Source organism: Capra hircus, chromosome 2 (assembly GCF_001704415.2).
Source record: "Capra hircus breed San Clemente chromosome 2, ASM170441v1, whole genome shotgun sequence".
Classification (NCBI taxonomy): Eukaryota; Metazoa; Chordata; class Mammalia; order Artiodactyla; family Bovidae; genus Capra; species Capra hircus.
The window spans coordinates 15,503,302-15,519,888 of record NC_030809.1 but is presented as its reverse complement, the minus strand read 5'-3'; the positions used below and the strand labels follow the sequence as shown (position 1 = coordinate 15,519,888).

The following is a 16,587-nucleotide window of genomic DNA, read 5'->3' as shown; positions in this document are numbered from 1 at the left end:
ATCCAGGTTCATGGCACCACTGGGTGATGTTGACGCCATGTGTGCTGATAAGTGTCGAGGACACTTCATCTCTGATGTCTTTCCCCCCAAATTCTTAACCTGTCTACTCATGAGAAAACATCAGACAAATCCACACTGAGAGACAGTCTACAAAATACCAACACACTTGACCAGTGCTATTCCCAAGGGTCAGCATCATGAAAGAAAAGGAAAGATCCAGAAACTATCAGATTGAGAGAAGGGAAGGAGACATGACTGATTAATGTGGAATCTTGGGCAAGAAAAAAGAAGACACCAATGGAAAACGTGGGGAAGTCAAAAAAGCCTGAAGTTTTGTAAAGAGTAATGTATCAGGGAGGGCTTCCCAGCTGGCATTAGTGGTAAAGAACCCGCCTGCCAATGCAGGCGATGTAAGGAGATGCAGGAGATGTTCGATCCCTGGGTCAGGAAGAGCCCCTGGATGAGGGCATGGCAATGCACCCCAGTATTCTTGCCTGGGAAATCCCATGGACCGAGGAGCTTGGCAGGCTACAGTCCATAGGGTTGCAAAGAACTAGACACGACTGAAGCGACTTAGCACACTCACGATGTATCAGGGAATTCCCTGGGGATCCAGTGGTTAGAACTCCGTGCTTCCACTGCAGGAGGCACAGGTTCGATCCCTGGTAGGGGAATTAAAATACCACAGGCCACATGCATGCCCGCCTCCCAAAAAAAGCAGTGTACTAATGCTCACTTCTTGGTTCTGATCAGTGTGCCATGGTTATATAAGATGCTAATATTAGGTGAAGCCAGGTGAAGTGTATATGGGAATTTTCAGTACTATTTCTGCAACTCTTGCATAAATCTAAAATTATTTCAATATAAGAAACCCAAGAAGTTTCCTGGGCGATGCTTGATTTGAACGCCCAGACCTTGCTCTATGGTGGCGCCTGGGTTTCTGCTTCCCAGAGCAGGTTCCAGCAGCTCCATCAGTGCCAGCACCAGGGGGAATGCCTGCAGGCCTGTTACTCAGGGAAACTGCCTGTTTTCCACCCACCAGCCTCCACCTTCCCCAATGTCTGTCCTAAGTCACCACCCAGCCCGCAATTGCTGTAGGTTTCCAGCCTGACAGTAAATCAACATGAGCCCCACTTGACACGAGGGAAATAGTTCCATGACCTTAGTTTTTAAAAAATGCTTATAAAGCTGAACAGGACCACCCCCAACCCTAACCACAGTGGGAGGGGAGGAACAGTAAGACCCAAACGAGCAGAGGGTAAAGAAAGGGGCCCCAGAGAGCAGGTGTGGCTCCTAAAGGACCAGCAGAAAGGACAAAGTGGGAGCCCCAGGAGTGGGAGGCAGAGCCCTTCCCATCAAGGAGCCTCACAGATCCCCCCCACCAGCCCTGCACGGGCTCTGGGTGAGCCACACAAGGCAGGGGGCTGGAGGCCAAAAGGAAGAGGGCACCCCACTGGGTGACGGGCCAATGGTAAGACTGTCTTCTCCTAAGTTAAGGCTTGGTAAGGCAGTCACAGGTAAACCATACCAGGGGGAAATGCAGGAAAAGGGCACCATACCAAGACTGGACCTCTAGAACAACCATTGATAAGATGTAAGTCCGAAATGAGCACAGGCCCGCCAACATCACGGGCAACAGACAGGAACATTTAATTGATGATCAGAGCATAGAAGGAATAAGGGCCAATTGGTGTGGGATCGCATTGTCAGAGGAAAATCGAACTGTCTCCCCAGCATGGAAAGGGTGGGCCCAGCAGCATGGGAGCAGACAAGAGCCCAGAAATATGGATGCTCAGCACTAAGCCAGGCAGGAGATAGGAGGTGTGCTGATAACTAGAGAAAGAGAAACCTAATTCAGTTCTCTGGAAGAAGAGAGACTCTAGCTAACTACACGCAGGGTTAATGCAGATGGTGGCTCTGGTGGGAGAAGGCGGGTGGCCACAGAAGTCCTCTAGTCTGGAGAAAGGAACAGTGACAGGTGAATGGCTTCAAATGGCTCATTGACTATGGAAAAATGGCCTTGTGCCATGGAACCAGGACCTCTGGGTAGATAGAGACAGTCTTTCAGTTTCAGAAAAGCTTCCTGATAATTTGAGCTGTCTATAGATGGAGTGACTGGTGCAGCCAGTGCAGGTGAACGAGCAGAGGCCGGAAGGTCATGTATTTGAGGGATTTACCGGGAAGATTCCAATGGCCCATTCCAGACTAGACCAGATGGCCTTTAAGGCCACAGTCATCCCTAGGATTTATTTGACAGTCTTAGAATTCAGGGAGCAACTTCTCTGCCAACTCCTATAGCCACCCTGCTTCTAGAGAGGCAATGACGTCAGGCTCTCAGCCTGTTGTTAGCTGGTGAATTACACCCCAGCACCAGTGACAACCAGCAGCCTGCCAGTTTGGCCACGAAGGCGCTAAATGTCCAGGCTCTGAGCCTCTGGCCTCCTGGGAAATTCTTACAGCATATTTATAAATTGATGGCTCAGTGGTGAGCTTTTCCAGGTTGCAGCTGCTAGGAAGGGGTAGGATGAGTGGTTTGAAACCCACCATAAGCTGGGCAGGAAATTCCTCAAGACACAGGTCAACATGAAGCAACATAAGATCTAACTGCTCCAGCACCTGTCATGCCTCCGCCGTCTCTTCCAGGACCCAGAGGCCCAGGGCTCCAGCGAAGCACCTCCTCCGGTGCCCTTCCTTCCGCAGTCCCTTCTCCAGCCCAGGCAAGCTGACGCCTGCCCCCTGGAATGCCCGGCTGTGCCCAGCCCACAGCACCATCCTATGGTGCCTCTGCCACACAGCCTCATTTTCCCTTGAATGTGCTTTATACCCCTTTCTAAGAAAGGGTGTTTTTTTACTTATTTTAATAAGTGCTCAATAGATAAACAAACTGCTCCACCTATACAGAGGGATGTTTTTAAGTAACATAAAAAGAAATGAACTATCAAGCTATGAAAAGACATGAAGGAAACTTAAATGCATAGTACTAAATGAAAGAAGCCAGTCTGAAGAGGCTACATACCATGTGTTTCCATGACATGCTGGAAAAGATAAAATTATGGAGACAGCAAAAAACACACAAAACACAATAATAGTTGCAGGGGAGAGGGGAGAATAATGAGGGGGGACAAAGGATTTTTAGGGCAGTGAAACTGCTCTTCTGTATGATACTGTTTAAGAGTGGGTAATGTTATTATACAAACTGTAAAACTCCATAGGATGTGCCACACCAAGAGTGAACCCTAATGTAAAGCATGGGCTTTTGTTTAATAATAATGTACCAATACTGGCTTGTCAGTTGTGACAAATACACTAAGATGTGGAAAATACGGGAAGTTGGGGAGGGAGATAGGATCTGGCGACTCTCTGTAACTTTTGCTCAGATTTTCTTGTAACCCTAAAACTGCTCCGTTACAGGAAGTACAAAAAGGGATAATGTGATCTAGAAAAATCCACCATCTCACTCAGAAAAACATTTTTACTACCAAGGTATGTGAAACATTTACTCAGTTTGGTTCAGTTCAGTCGCTCAATAGCATTCGACTCTTTGCGACCCACGGACCGCAGCACGCCAGGCCTCCCTGTCCATCACCAACTCCTGGAGTTCACTCAAATTCATGTCCATTGAGTCGGTGATGCCATCCAATCATCTCATCCTCTGTCATCCCCTTCTCCTCCTGCCTTCATTCTTTCCCAGTATCAGGGTCTTTTCCAATAAGTCAGCTCTTAGCATCAGGTGGCCAAAGTATTGGAGCTTCAGCTTCAGCATCAGTCCTTCCAATGAATATTCAGGACTGATTTCCTTTATGATTGACTGGTTTGATCTCCTTGAAGTCTAAGGGACTCTCAAGAGTCTTCTCCAACACCACAGTTCAAAGCACACTGTTCATGGGTCCACTTATGGATTTTCTGTTAAGTTCCTTGGGTATGAATGATTGTTTCTCTTTTTTTCTTTTACCTTTAGAAACGATTTATTTTTTCTTAGCTGTGATACTGCATTTACAATATGCAAAAACACAAATAAAACTACCCAAGGTTTTTTGTCACTAAATGGCTATTTCTATGCCTATACACATAGTTTTAATAACCATAGTTTAAAAATACATTTTAGTAACTGTAAGAAAGTCTGCTATCACATTACTTTTAAAAATTTTCTTGACTATTTTCATACATGTATTAGAATTTATTTTTAATTAAAAAGAATTAATGGAACTAAAATCTAAATATTTTAATAACATTATATATTATTTTCAAGGCCATAGTGTATATTCTTCTCTAATCAAGTCTGTTATGTTTCTCTGCAAAGTGCTATTGTTTAGTTTTATTTTTGTTTACTTTTAAATCTAGGTTCTATTCATATTTGTTAAAGTCATTCGTGTAATTCATACTTTATATCTTACTGTTACTGTGAATTTTTTTTCATTATATTTTAAGCTAATAATATAGTGGAGGGAAGAAGTATTGTTTTTGTACATTTCTCTTTTATAATCACCTTTTGCTGAAAATTAGCTTATTAGTTCTAACGTTTCTTGAGTGTGTAGGGTATGTCTATGTGTGTGTCTGTAGAGGGTGGTTGATTCTTTGGACTTTTCCAGCTAAATCTATCATTTTCATCTCCAGCTTCCTATTTCCCATTGTTCCTCAAGACAGAGGAGGTACAGAAGTTCTTTGTCCTGATCCTACAGCTTTTCTGTAACTTTGAAGCTATATTACCTTAAAATGTTGAAACAATTAGAGGATGGGGCTGCCAGCTCCAGTGAAGATTAGAATATTCTGCTTCCTGCCGTGAGAGCATCAGACAGTCCACACATGCACTCTGTCAGAAATAGCTGGAAAACTAGGTAAAATGCTCAAAAGGCCTTGGAAAGCAGGCATCACAGGAGAAGAGGGAAGAAATGAGGTGAGTTCTATGGTGGCTCAGATGGTAAAGAGTCTGCCTGAAATGCAGGAGACACGGGTTAGTTACCTGGGTCAGGAAGATCCCCTGGAGAAGGAAATAGCAACCTACTCCAGTGTTCTTGCCTGGAGAATTCCATGACAGAGGAGCCTAGCAGGCTACAGTCCATGGGGTTGCAAAGCGTCGGACACAACCGAGCAACTAACACTTTCTTTTCTTTTCTTATTCTCTTTTTCTGCCTGGAAGGTAAAATCCAAACTGGCAAAAAGAAGGGAAACCCAAGCAGAGCCCAGTAATCTCACTGAGTTAGAGTCACAGATGGAAATTTGCAGAGGTCAAGACAACCAGAACTGACAGGACAGAGCAAGCAGGCAGAGGGAAAGCAGATGAAGAGCTCTGCATGGGGTCCCCCGAGTCTTTGGCTAAATATGAATTATACACACGAGGGGGGAAATGCCATGAGGGAGATGAAAACACTTCCAGGGCAGAAACAATTACTGCAGAGGTAAACAGTTCCCCAAACTCAGAAACATCAGGAACTGTATTTTATTCCCATCAGCCAAAGTGAAGAGATTTCACTGAATGTATAAGGTGTTGGATAGAGAGTCCAGACATACCACACCTTAAAAGTGGGTTGAATTGGCCATAGAGGAAAGGCTAAACCAACCTTGAAAGAGCTTAAAAACAAGTCTTAAAATATCAAAGTGATTTGCAAATAAACTACTAATAACTGCTTCCCCAAAAAATTCCAACACTCTTTAAAGTGTTCTTTAAAGCCCTTTTCAGTTTTGAAAGTCCATGATTTTTCATGTCAACCAGCTAATCTTTTTGAATTTTAGCTTTATTGAAGTATAGTTGACATATATAAGTGATGGGTTACAGTCCATGGGGTTGCAAGACTCTGACACGACTGAGCGACTTCACTGACATATATAAAGTGTACACTGCGGTGATTTGATATATGTATGCATTGTGAAAGCATTCCCCATCTAGTTAATTAACACAGCCATCACCTCACATAATTATCTTTCTTTCTTTCTTGGTTAAAGTTCTACTCTCCTAGCAAATTTCTTGTAGCTGTGTAGGGACACGGTGATTCTTCATTGCCGCCACTGGGTGGCACTTGCAATTTTAAAATTGCCTGCCAGGCGGGGATTGACTTGACTGTGTGGATCACAAAAAACTGTGGAAAATTCTCAAAGAGAAGGGAATACCAGACCACCTGACCTGCCTCTTGAGAAATCTGTATGCAGGTCAGGAAGCAACAATTAGAACTGGACATGGAACAACAGACTGGTTCCAAATAGGGTAAGGAGTACGTCAAGGCTGTATATTGTCACCCTGCTTATTTAACTTACATGGAGTAATGCTGGGCTTGATGAAGCACAAGCTGGAATCCAGATTGCAAGAAGAAATATCAATAATCTCAGATATGCAGATGACACCACCCCAAAGAAGAACTAAAGAGGCTCTTGATGAAAGTGAAAGAGGAGAGTAAAAATGTTGGCTTAAAACTCAACATTCAGGAAACTAAATCATGGCATCTGGTCCCGTCACTTCATGGCAAATAGATGGGGAAACAGTGGAAACAGTGGCAGACTTTATTTTTTGGGCTCCAAAATCACTGCAGATGGTGATTGCAGCCATGAAATTAAAAGACGCTTACTCCTTGGAAGGAAAGCTATGACCAATCTAGACAGCATATTCAAGAGCAGAGACATTACTTTGCCAACAAAGGTCCATCTAGTCAAGGCTTTGGTTTTTCCAGTAGTCATGTATGAATGTGACTATGTGGATGTACAAACTATAAAGAAAGCTGAGCACGGAAGAATTGATGCTTTTAAACTGTGGTGTTGGAGAAGGTTCTTGAGAGTCCCTTGGACTGCAAGATTTAACCAGTCCATGATAAAGAAAATCAGTCCTGAATATTCACTGGAAGGACTGATCCTGAATCTGAAACTCCAATATTGAGACAACAGAGGATGAGATGGTTGGATGGCATCACCGACTCAATGGACATGAGTTTGCATAAACTCTAGGAGTTGATGATGGATAGGGAATCCTGGCTTGCTATAGTCCATGGGGTCGCAGAGTCGGACACGACTGAGCTACTGAACTGAACTCACTATGGCTCAGCTGGTAAAGAATCTTCCTGCAATTTGGGAGACCTGGATTTGATCCCTGGGTGGGGAAGATCCCCTGGAGAAGGGAAAGGCTACCCACTCCAGTATTCTGGCCAGGAGAATTCCATGGACTGAATAGTCCATGGGGTTGCAAAGAATCAGATACGACTGAATGACTTTTTCACTTTTAAACCCATATTCGAGTTTGTCTTGTATAGAAGAGAGTATTGGTAACTAAAAGTTTGTAAGAGCTCGTTGTCTCCTGAATGCCGGGAGCCAGCGTGAGGAACTCCGCCCATGGCAAAGGTCATGAGGAAGGAGGCTTGGCATACGCAAAGGTGTGATCAAGCCTCAGGAAACCCCCTGTTCCCGAGCATCTAACCCCCAAACCAGAGTCTGTTTTATGCTCTCACCTACACCTCTGACTTGAAGGAGTAAACGTGCAGCTCCAAGGCAAGAAAAATTCCTGGGCGTGACAAGAGTGTTTCAGTTTATGGACTCCTCTGAAGGTTATCTAGCCCGCCTGTATAGGTTCGTCCGGCCACATGTGATTGTTTACAGCCTCCCAACCTGAGAGGCACAAGATGTTTTAGATTTACTAAAGGCAAATTCTTTTGGGGAGTTAGAAATTATTAGTATAATGGGTTGGTTAGGAATTATATTGGTGAAGGGTTTTTCATTTGTTGTGCCGATAATTGCTGCTAATTCCCTCCCCTGGGTGGGACAAGGATGTCTTAGGTCAAACCTCTCTGCTGACAGACTAGCTTGTGTGACAGGATTATCCATACTCCTGCCACATGATTGTTTACTACCTCTTAACCATAAACAGCACAGAGAGTTTTGGAGTATTTTGAGAGTCTTAATTAGCATAGGGCTTTTTCTTGTTGAGTCAATGATTGCCAGGCCTCCATATCCTTAGGCACCTGGGAATATATTAATCAATGTATTTGGACTATAGAAAAGGAAATATAGTAGTGTTTGATGTTAGCAATACTAGACTTTTTGAGTTAATGGATTTTCTCTTTTGTAATAGATCACTGTACTTTGTTATAAATCACTGTGTCCTTGCTATGTAAAAATGTAACTTTATCACTATCTTAAGACTAAATAGATCTTAAGGGGAACATTGGTGAAAGGATTTTCATTTGTTGGGCTGATGTTTGCTGCTAAATCTCCATGTTCCCTACCCTTATAATGAATATAACTAACATATAGGAGAGATAAGTATTAACCTTTAAGACTAATCATGTTAACCTTGGGTTAAATAAATTCCTTTCTTGATTGTAACTCACTACACCCTCACCCTATAGGAATGTAACTTTATTTGGAGGGTGGTGCCTGGTTTAAGAAAAAACACCCTTGGAAAAAATAAGTTTTTTGGTTATCAGAAAGAAAGGATCATAAAATCCCTAAGACCTTTTTATGTGAAGCACCTGATTTTGATAAAGGTCAGGACTGCTGACCGCCCCCCACCGTGACTCTGTGTTCATCCCTATGTGTAACAAAAGGTATATAAGCAAACCTAAAAATAAAGAAATCGGATCAGTTTCCAGAAAGACTGATTCCCCCATGTCGCTTCTTTCTTGCTCCCGTTTTTCTGGCTGAATTCCCATCTGGAGCATGGATGCTGTTCCACGTAATCCAAGTTATTCAGCCTCTTTTCTCTACTAATCTTCCTACTACACTATCCGTTTCTAATCTCTCTATATCTGTGATTAAATATGTATTTTTCCAAAGATGCCGACTCCTTACCCCACCTTCGAATCACCCTGGATCCACCGGGGCTGGACCCCGGCATCTGAAACCCTGGGATGTGGGTGAAGTCCACAGTGGACTCACCTGGAACAGTAGTGAAGGGGGTCCCCACACTGTCCCTCCTCCTAGGCTCATGACTCACCTGCCTTCTCCCCTCCGAGGTGCGGGTCCAGTGAGGAGACTCATAGGGCTGGTGATGCCCTGAGCAAATTCTGCCCTGCACAGACCCTCATGTTTAAAGTTAGGGTCGCAAGATCCGCCTTCTTGTTATACTCCAAACATGGGACACCCCAGAACATCTTATTTCTAAAATAGAGATCCTGACTCCATCTCCAGGGATCCTGATTCTGGTTAGAGTGAGGGTATTTCCCAGGTTATGGGAAGACTAAATAAGACTCCTCAGGATTTTGGGGAAATCAAATGAGGCCGTATATGGAAAGTTCCTAGTGCCATATGCAACACAGAGTAAATGTTGGCTGATTGGGAGCTTTGCTTGTTTTTACCACCAGGAGCCAGCAGCCCAGGTGCCCGTGGCTGTGTCTGTATACAGTAGATACCAGTGTGTGCATGTGTGCGTATTTGCTCAGTTGTGTCTGACTCCTGGCGACCCCATGGATCATAGCCTGACACACTCCTCTGTCCATGAGATTTCCCAGGCAAGAACATTGCAGTGAGTTGCCCTTCCCTTCTCCAGGGGATCTTCCCATCCCAGGGATCGAAGCTGGGTCTTCTGCCTTGCAGGAAGGTTCTTTACCATCTGAGCCAGCAAGGAATCCCAGATACCCAGTAAATACTGTCAAATGAGTGTGGAGGGGAACCCTTCCAGGCAGACCCTGGGGGTGGAGGCTCCAGACCCCATCCGTAGGGACAAGGGACACAGTAGGACCACCTGCCCCACCAGGACCCCTACCTTCAGCTCTGTGGTCATGGTCTTCACTGGTTCCTTCCTGGGAACCGACAGTGGCCTCATAAGTGGTTTCCCTGTCCTTATTTTGCCCTGAGTTAGAATCATCTTTCTAAACTGTAAAGTGTTTCTAGCATCTTCCCTCAGGTTTTGGCTCCCCGCCTTCAGTTTTCCTTCAGTTTTTGACTCCCCAGTGTGTTGTGCCCCTGTTTTCTCTAGGATGGCAAATGAGCAGGGAAATGCTATGCAAAAACCTGTGGGAAAGTTCGGGTGTGGAAAGTCCGCTTGTAAACAATACAGAGCTTTCTGAACTGCCAATGGGCTCTGGATTGGGCGCACACGACAGTGAGTCACAAGATGATTGGCCCAGATCCAACTATAGACACCAAGTCTACTCAACCCCAAGCACTGAAGAATTGATGCTTTTGAACTGTGATGTTGGAGAAGACTCTTGAGAGTCTCTTGGACTGCAAGGAGATCCAACCAGTCCATTCTAAAGGAAATCAGTCCTGAATATTCATTGGAAGGACTGATGCTGAAGTTGAAGGTCCAATTTTTGGCCACCTGTTTTGAAGAACTGACTCATTGGAAAAGACCCTGGTGCTGGGAAAGATTGAAGGCGGGAGGAGAAGGGGATGACAGAGGACAAGATGGTTGAATGGCATCACCAACTCAACGGACATGACTTTGAGTATGCTCCAGGATTTGGTGATGGACAGGGAGGCCTGGTGTGCTGCAGTTCATGGTGTGGTAAAGAGTGGGATACGACAGAGCGACTGAACTGAACTGAACTGCCTAAAAGGATTTTTCAAAAGAAATTGCTTTCTAAGAAGAGGGCCTTTGAAATACTTCAGACTATTTGAAAATATAGAGAAATTAATTTCCTTTGGAATTTAGACACAGATCATTAAGAAATATAACCCAGAAGAAGTATTTTTTGTTTTTGTTTTTGTTCAGATTTAAAGTTTTTATTGGTGTATATTTGATTTACAATGTGTTAGTTTCAGATGTCCAGCAAAGTGAGTCAGTTAAACATAATACATATCTCCACTTTTTTAAAGATGCTTTTCTCATATAGGTCATTACAGGATACTGACTAGAGTTCCCTGTGCTATATAGTAGGTCCTTGCTGCTAAGTCGCTTCAGTCGTGTCCCACTCTGTGCGACCCCGAAGACGGCAGCCCACCAGGCTCCCCCGTCCCTGGGATTCTCCAGGCAAGAACACTGGAGTGGGTTGCCATTGCCTTCTCCAATGCATGAAAATGAAAAGTGAAAGTGAAGTCGCTCAGTCGTGTCCGACTCTTCGCGACCCCATGGGCTGCAGCCCACCAGGCTCCTCCGTCCATGGGATTTTCCAGGCGAGAGTGCTGGAGTGGGTGCCATTGCCTTCTCCACTAGTGGGTCCTTACTAGCTACCTATTCTATATGTAGCAGTGTGTATCTGTCAGTCTCAGTCCCTATTTATCCTTCCCTGTCTTCCCTCCCTGTTGACTCTAAGACTGATTTCTACATCTGTGACTCTATTTTGTAAATAAGTTCATTTGTTTTTTTTTTTAAAAAGATTCCACATAGAAGTGATATTTGTCCTTCTCTGACTTACTTCTGGAGAAGGAAATGGCAACCCCCTCCAGTATTCTTGCCTGGAGAATCCCCGGGACAGAGGAACCTGGTGGGCTGCCGTCTATGGGGTCACACAGGGTCGGACACGACTGAAGCGACTTAGCAGCAGCAGCAGACTTACTTCACTCATTGTGACAATCTCCACGCCCATCTATCTTGCTGCAAATGGCATCGTCTTGTTCTTTTTTTACAACTGAGTAATATTTCATGGTATATATGTATCACATCTTCTTTATCCATTCCTCTGTTGATGGACTCAATGCATTTAAAAAATTACTTATTTTGTTTTGGCTGTGCTGGGTCTTCATTGCTGCTCGAGCTTTACTCTAGTTGCAGCAAGCCTGGGCTACTCTTCCTTGCGGTGGGCAGGTTTCTCATCGCTGTGGATTCCCTTGTTGCAGAGTATTGGCTCTTCAGTAGCTGCAGCACACAGCCTCAGCAGTTGTGGTGCACGGGCTTAGTTGCCCCACGGTACATGGAATCTTCCTAGACCAGGGAGTAAACCTGAGTCCCCTGTACTGGCAGGCCGATTCTCATCCACTGCACCACCAGGGAAGTACGACTCATTGCATTTTAAATAAATAAAGATATATTCTTGAGTAAAGAAGGGAGGATCCAGCCCAGCCAGTGAATTTCCTGTCTTCAAAACTGCCCTGCTTATCCACCCCCGGAGGAATGAGCAAGAATTCTTTGGGTTTATTCCTTGGTCACCCAGTGCGCAGATTTATTTTCCCTAGCCATTTCAGGCTGTGTGCTTACTGAGGCCAAGTTACCTGGCTTTAAGAAGCGTGTGGAGCTAGATGCAAACTGCTGAAGCTCCCCAGGCCCCAAAGCCATCTGTTCTCATGAAAGCCTTGAAAAATGAAAGTGACCTTGATGAGAAGACTGGCCATCTTTTCTTACCACAGGGAGAGCAGACCCCAAACTGATTCTTATCATGAGATTCTGGGGACAGAGGGAATTTAGACTTGCAGTTGTATAGTGAGATGTGAGCCCAACTCTCTGAAGGCAGATTTCACGCGTCATTTTTTTGTGTAACGTATCTCCTCCTTTCAATGGAAGAAATGTTTTAACTCACATTTTTAATGGTAAAGAATTCCTCTTAATGACTTCTGTGTTGAATTTAAATTCTTTTTAGGATGAGGAGAGAAGCCAACAGAGCATCTACAGTATTTTTGAAGACATGTCATAAAAGTATAATTAATGTAGAAATCAATAGCATTTTGTGAAATTTCATACAATAATGTGTGATACAGAGAGATGTAGACAACTTTGACTTATGATGTTTCCCTGGGGAGTTGGGGAAGGAGTTCTTTGTTAGTTCTTTAGGATAAATATTTAGCAATGGAGCCTAATTTTACTTCATGAATTTTTGTCATTAGTAGATGTGTTAACAGATCATATTTCAAGAATTATTTTGAAAAGTTTGCATGTTTAAAAATGAGGATACCTGGTATTGTCATACAGGTGGGTGCAGAAGGAAAATGTATTTTTTGCTCTCATAGATGGAGAATGTCATTTTATTTTTGTACCTTGAAGTTATTTTTTTAAAAGGAGTTAATGTTGAAAAGAAACAAACTTTCTTTGACATGTATGAATAATCTCAGATATGAGATGACACCACCCTTATGGCAGAAAGCAAAGATGAACTAAAGAACCTCGAAGAAGGTAAAAGAGGAGAGTGGAAAATTCTGGCTTAAAACTCAGCATTGAAAAAACGAAGATCATGGTATCCGATCCCATCACTTTATGGGAAATAGACGGGGAAACAATGGAAACAGTGACAGACTTTATGTATTTGGGCTCCAAAATCACTGCAGATGGTGACTGCAACCATGAAATTAAAAGTCCCTTGCTCCTTGGAAGAAAAGCTATGACAGCCTAGACAGTGTCTTAAAAAGCAGAGACATTACTTTGCTGACAAAGTCCATCTAGTCAAAGCTATGGTTTTTCCATTAGTCGTGTACGGTGTGAGAGCTGGACTGTAAAGATGTCTGAGCACTGAAGAATTGCTGCCTTTGAACTGTGGTGTTGGAGAAGACTCTTGAGTGTCCCTTGGACAGCAAGGAGATCAAACCAGTCAATCAAGCCTGAATATTCATTGGAAGGACTGATGCTGAAACTGAAGCTACAATACTTTGGCCACCTGATGCGAACAGCCAGTTCATTGGAAAAGACCCTGATACTGGGAAAGATTGAGGGCAGAAGGAGAAGAAGATGACAGGATGAGATGGTTGGAGGGCATCACTGACTTAATGGTCCTGAGTTTCAGCAAGCTCCGGAAGATGGTGAAGGACAGGGAAACTTGGCATGCTGTAGTCCATGGAGTTGCAAAGAGTCGTACATAACGATTCATAGGGACTGAACAGCATATTTTTTTTTTCTTTCTCCTTTACCTCTAATTTTTTTCTTTCTCCATATGTGCAGTTATATATCTATATAATTTTAAATTTTTGTAGTTTTCTTCTGTTCCATTTGAGAGTCCTCAAATGGACTTACATGACCTCATGCACCTTTTCCTCCAAACATTTCAGTGTTATTTTCTAAGAATGAGAACATTCCTCTACATAGTCACAATAAAAATTTCAGAATCATAGAAAAGTAACATTGGTATGATACTGCTGTCTAATCCATATTTCCTATTCAAATTGTTCTAATTATCTCTTTAATGTATCATAGCATTTTTTTTCTTGTTCAGGATAGAATTAAGAATCATACTTACACTTAGTTTTTATGTCTCTTTAGTCTCCCTTAATCTGCGATCATCCTTCAGCCTTTGTCTTTTGTGACACTGGTGTTTTTGGTGACTATGGTAGATTGATTTTGTGTCTGTCAATTTGGACTTACCTGATTTTTTTTTCAATTAATTTCAGTTTATGCATTTTTGTTAGGAATATAACATAAATGATACTGTGTCCTTCTCAGTGTATCTCATCAGGAGGCACGTGGTGCCAGTTTGTCTCATTATTAGTGATGTTCCCTAAGTCAGTAACAGCCAGGTGGCAGGGATGCATAGGGCAAGGTGTGTAGGAAAGGGCACATCAGAGTGCTTTATGCCTTCCTCCCCACATCTTCACCAACCCTGAAGCTCCCGTGTATTTGCTTACTCATTCACCTGTTGATGGGCATTTGTGTTGGTAAACATGATAGCCACGTGTCAGGTATGAATGAAGCTACTATGCATATCTTATTCTCATCTCTGGGTAGAAATTTTCTTTGGTGAATGTATGTCTAGCAGTGGATTGTGGGGTCGCCAAATAGGTGTATATTTCGATGTAATAGATAACTGCTAAACGGTTTTTTGAAGGGGTTGAATGAATTTGCAGAAATGGAGTTAATCTTGTGCTAATCCGGGTCTGGCTAAGATATGAATAGCTGGTTGCTGAAATTCATGCTGTCTGACAGTACAGCTATCTCTTCCCCTTATTATCACCAGATCTGGACCCTGTGGCATCATCCTTCATTTTCTTCTTTCTTCTCTCTGCCGTTATCCTGAGGTTACTTCAGGGTCCATGGGATGACCCATCCTGTCTTCTCATGCTCCTGATTCTGCCACTTACCTCCCACCTCTTATTCTTCTAGTGCTTTCATTTTTATTTCCACTATACCTGCTTTTTGACATTACCAGCAAATTTGTAAACTGTTTTGTTTTTACTGTCTTCCTCACTGTGCCTCAGTCACACTTTTGCCAGTACCCTCCCTTTGCCTTCGTATTCATCATTTATTGTGATGACAAAATCCTAACCCAGATTCAATCATGTTGTCAGCTCACTCTTAGGCTAAGTTGGAGAAAGAAGCCCACAACCATGCAGGTAGGTGCCATCTCCATCTTGACTGGGCCTTCAGAACTACTGTCGGTAACTGCAGTGTGGTGTCCTGGATTAGATCCTGGAACAGAACAAGGACATTGTTGGAAAAACAGGTTAAGTCTGAGTATAGTTACTAGTGATGTACCAATGTTGGTGTCTTAGTCTTGACAGGTGTACTGTAATAATGTAAGTTGTTTATATTAGGGGAAAGTGAGAGAGTATCTGTAATATCTTTGTAACATTCCTATAAACCCAGAATTATTCCTAAATAAAGTTTATTAAAAAAAAACACAATACTATTGTAGATACAGCAGCTACCATTTCTGCATCCTTCTCGAACCTTACCCTGCCACCTACTGTCATTTGCCTACTTATCTGAGAAAACTGAGGCCATTGAATGTGAATTCCCCACCACTTGCTAGTCCACCACAAAAAGCCTGCAGATATCTTCAGTCATTTGAACATACTTCGCTCTTGTCACAAGTGGATAAGCATGGAGTGTCTTTTTTTTCCCCCATTTTTTTTTTTAAACAACTGATTTTAGATTTATTAAAAAGGTTGATTTTAGGCATCGGCAATGGTGACTTCCACCTCGACTCCCGGCTCAATACTGATGGAAGTGATCTGCTTGACAGTTTCAGAAGGGCTGTGCAGGTCAATGAGTCGCTTGTGGATCCTCATTTGGAATCGATCCCAAGTCTTAGAACCTTCACCACAAGGAGTTTTCCTCGTAGTTATTCTCAGAGTCTTGGTAGGCATCCGAACTGGTCCTTTCACTTTGAGATTCTTTTCCTTCGCGCCTCTGATCAGGTCAGCACACACCTTCTCCAGAGACTTCACGTTGCGGCTGGTGAGGGTGATCCTAATCCGGTGAATGGCCACCTCTGGCTCCACGGGAGTCTTGCCGGTGTCTTTAAAGGCCATGGCTGCGGCGTGGCTTCCTGACCGACTTGTTCCTCGGCGAGAGCGAACACGGTGAGTCAGGAGCAGGAGCGGGCGGAACACAGAGCCGCTGCAACGGCGACCGCGTCTTCCTCAAAGAGCCCCCATTTGTTTTTTGAAGCCCCATCCAGCCTGCCTTCTGAGAGCTGCGTTTCCATCATATTTTTCCTAAACTGTTTCTTCACTTTTTGATTGCACTAATACTTTTCCTTTAGGATATTTTCCTTTAAAATGAAAGTGGAACTTTTCTTTCTACTCTGCTTCATCTCTCTTCACTTTTCACAGCTAAGATTCTAGAAACGTTGACTGCATTTGTAGTTTTCCCTTTCTTACCTCCCAACCTCTGAAATCTGGCTCTGTCCCCACCAAACTTCTTTGACTGTACTCTTCAAGTCACTGTGGAAGCCAATGAAGACTTTCCAGCCTTTCTCTTTTTTTACTTCAATATTTGAAACTTCTGAACTCTTCCATTCTTTTTTTTTGGCCAGTTTCAAACAAAAATTGGTAACTTGCTAGGAAAAGAGTTACTCATAATTCCACTAT

The 16,587-nt window shown here is 43.3% G+C and overlaps 1 pseudogene across 1 annotated transcript; it reads right to left on the bottom strand.

The window, feature by feature from the left end:
- Positions 15,632–16,141, bottom strand: LOC108637496 (annotated as a pseudogene). The gene has a single exon (XR_001919101.1). The product of XR_001919101.1 is annotated as a 40S ribosomal protein S20 pseudogene (transcript).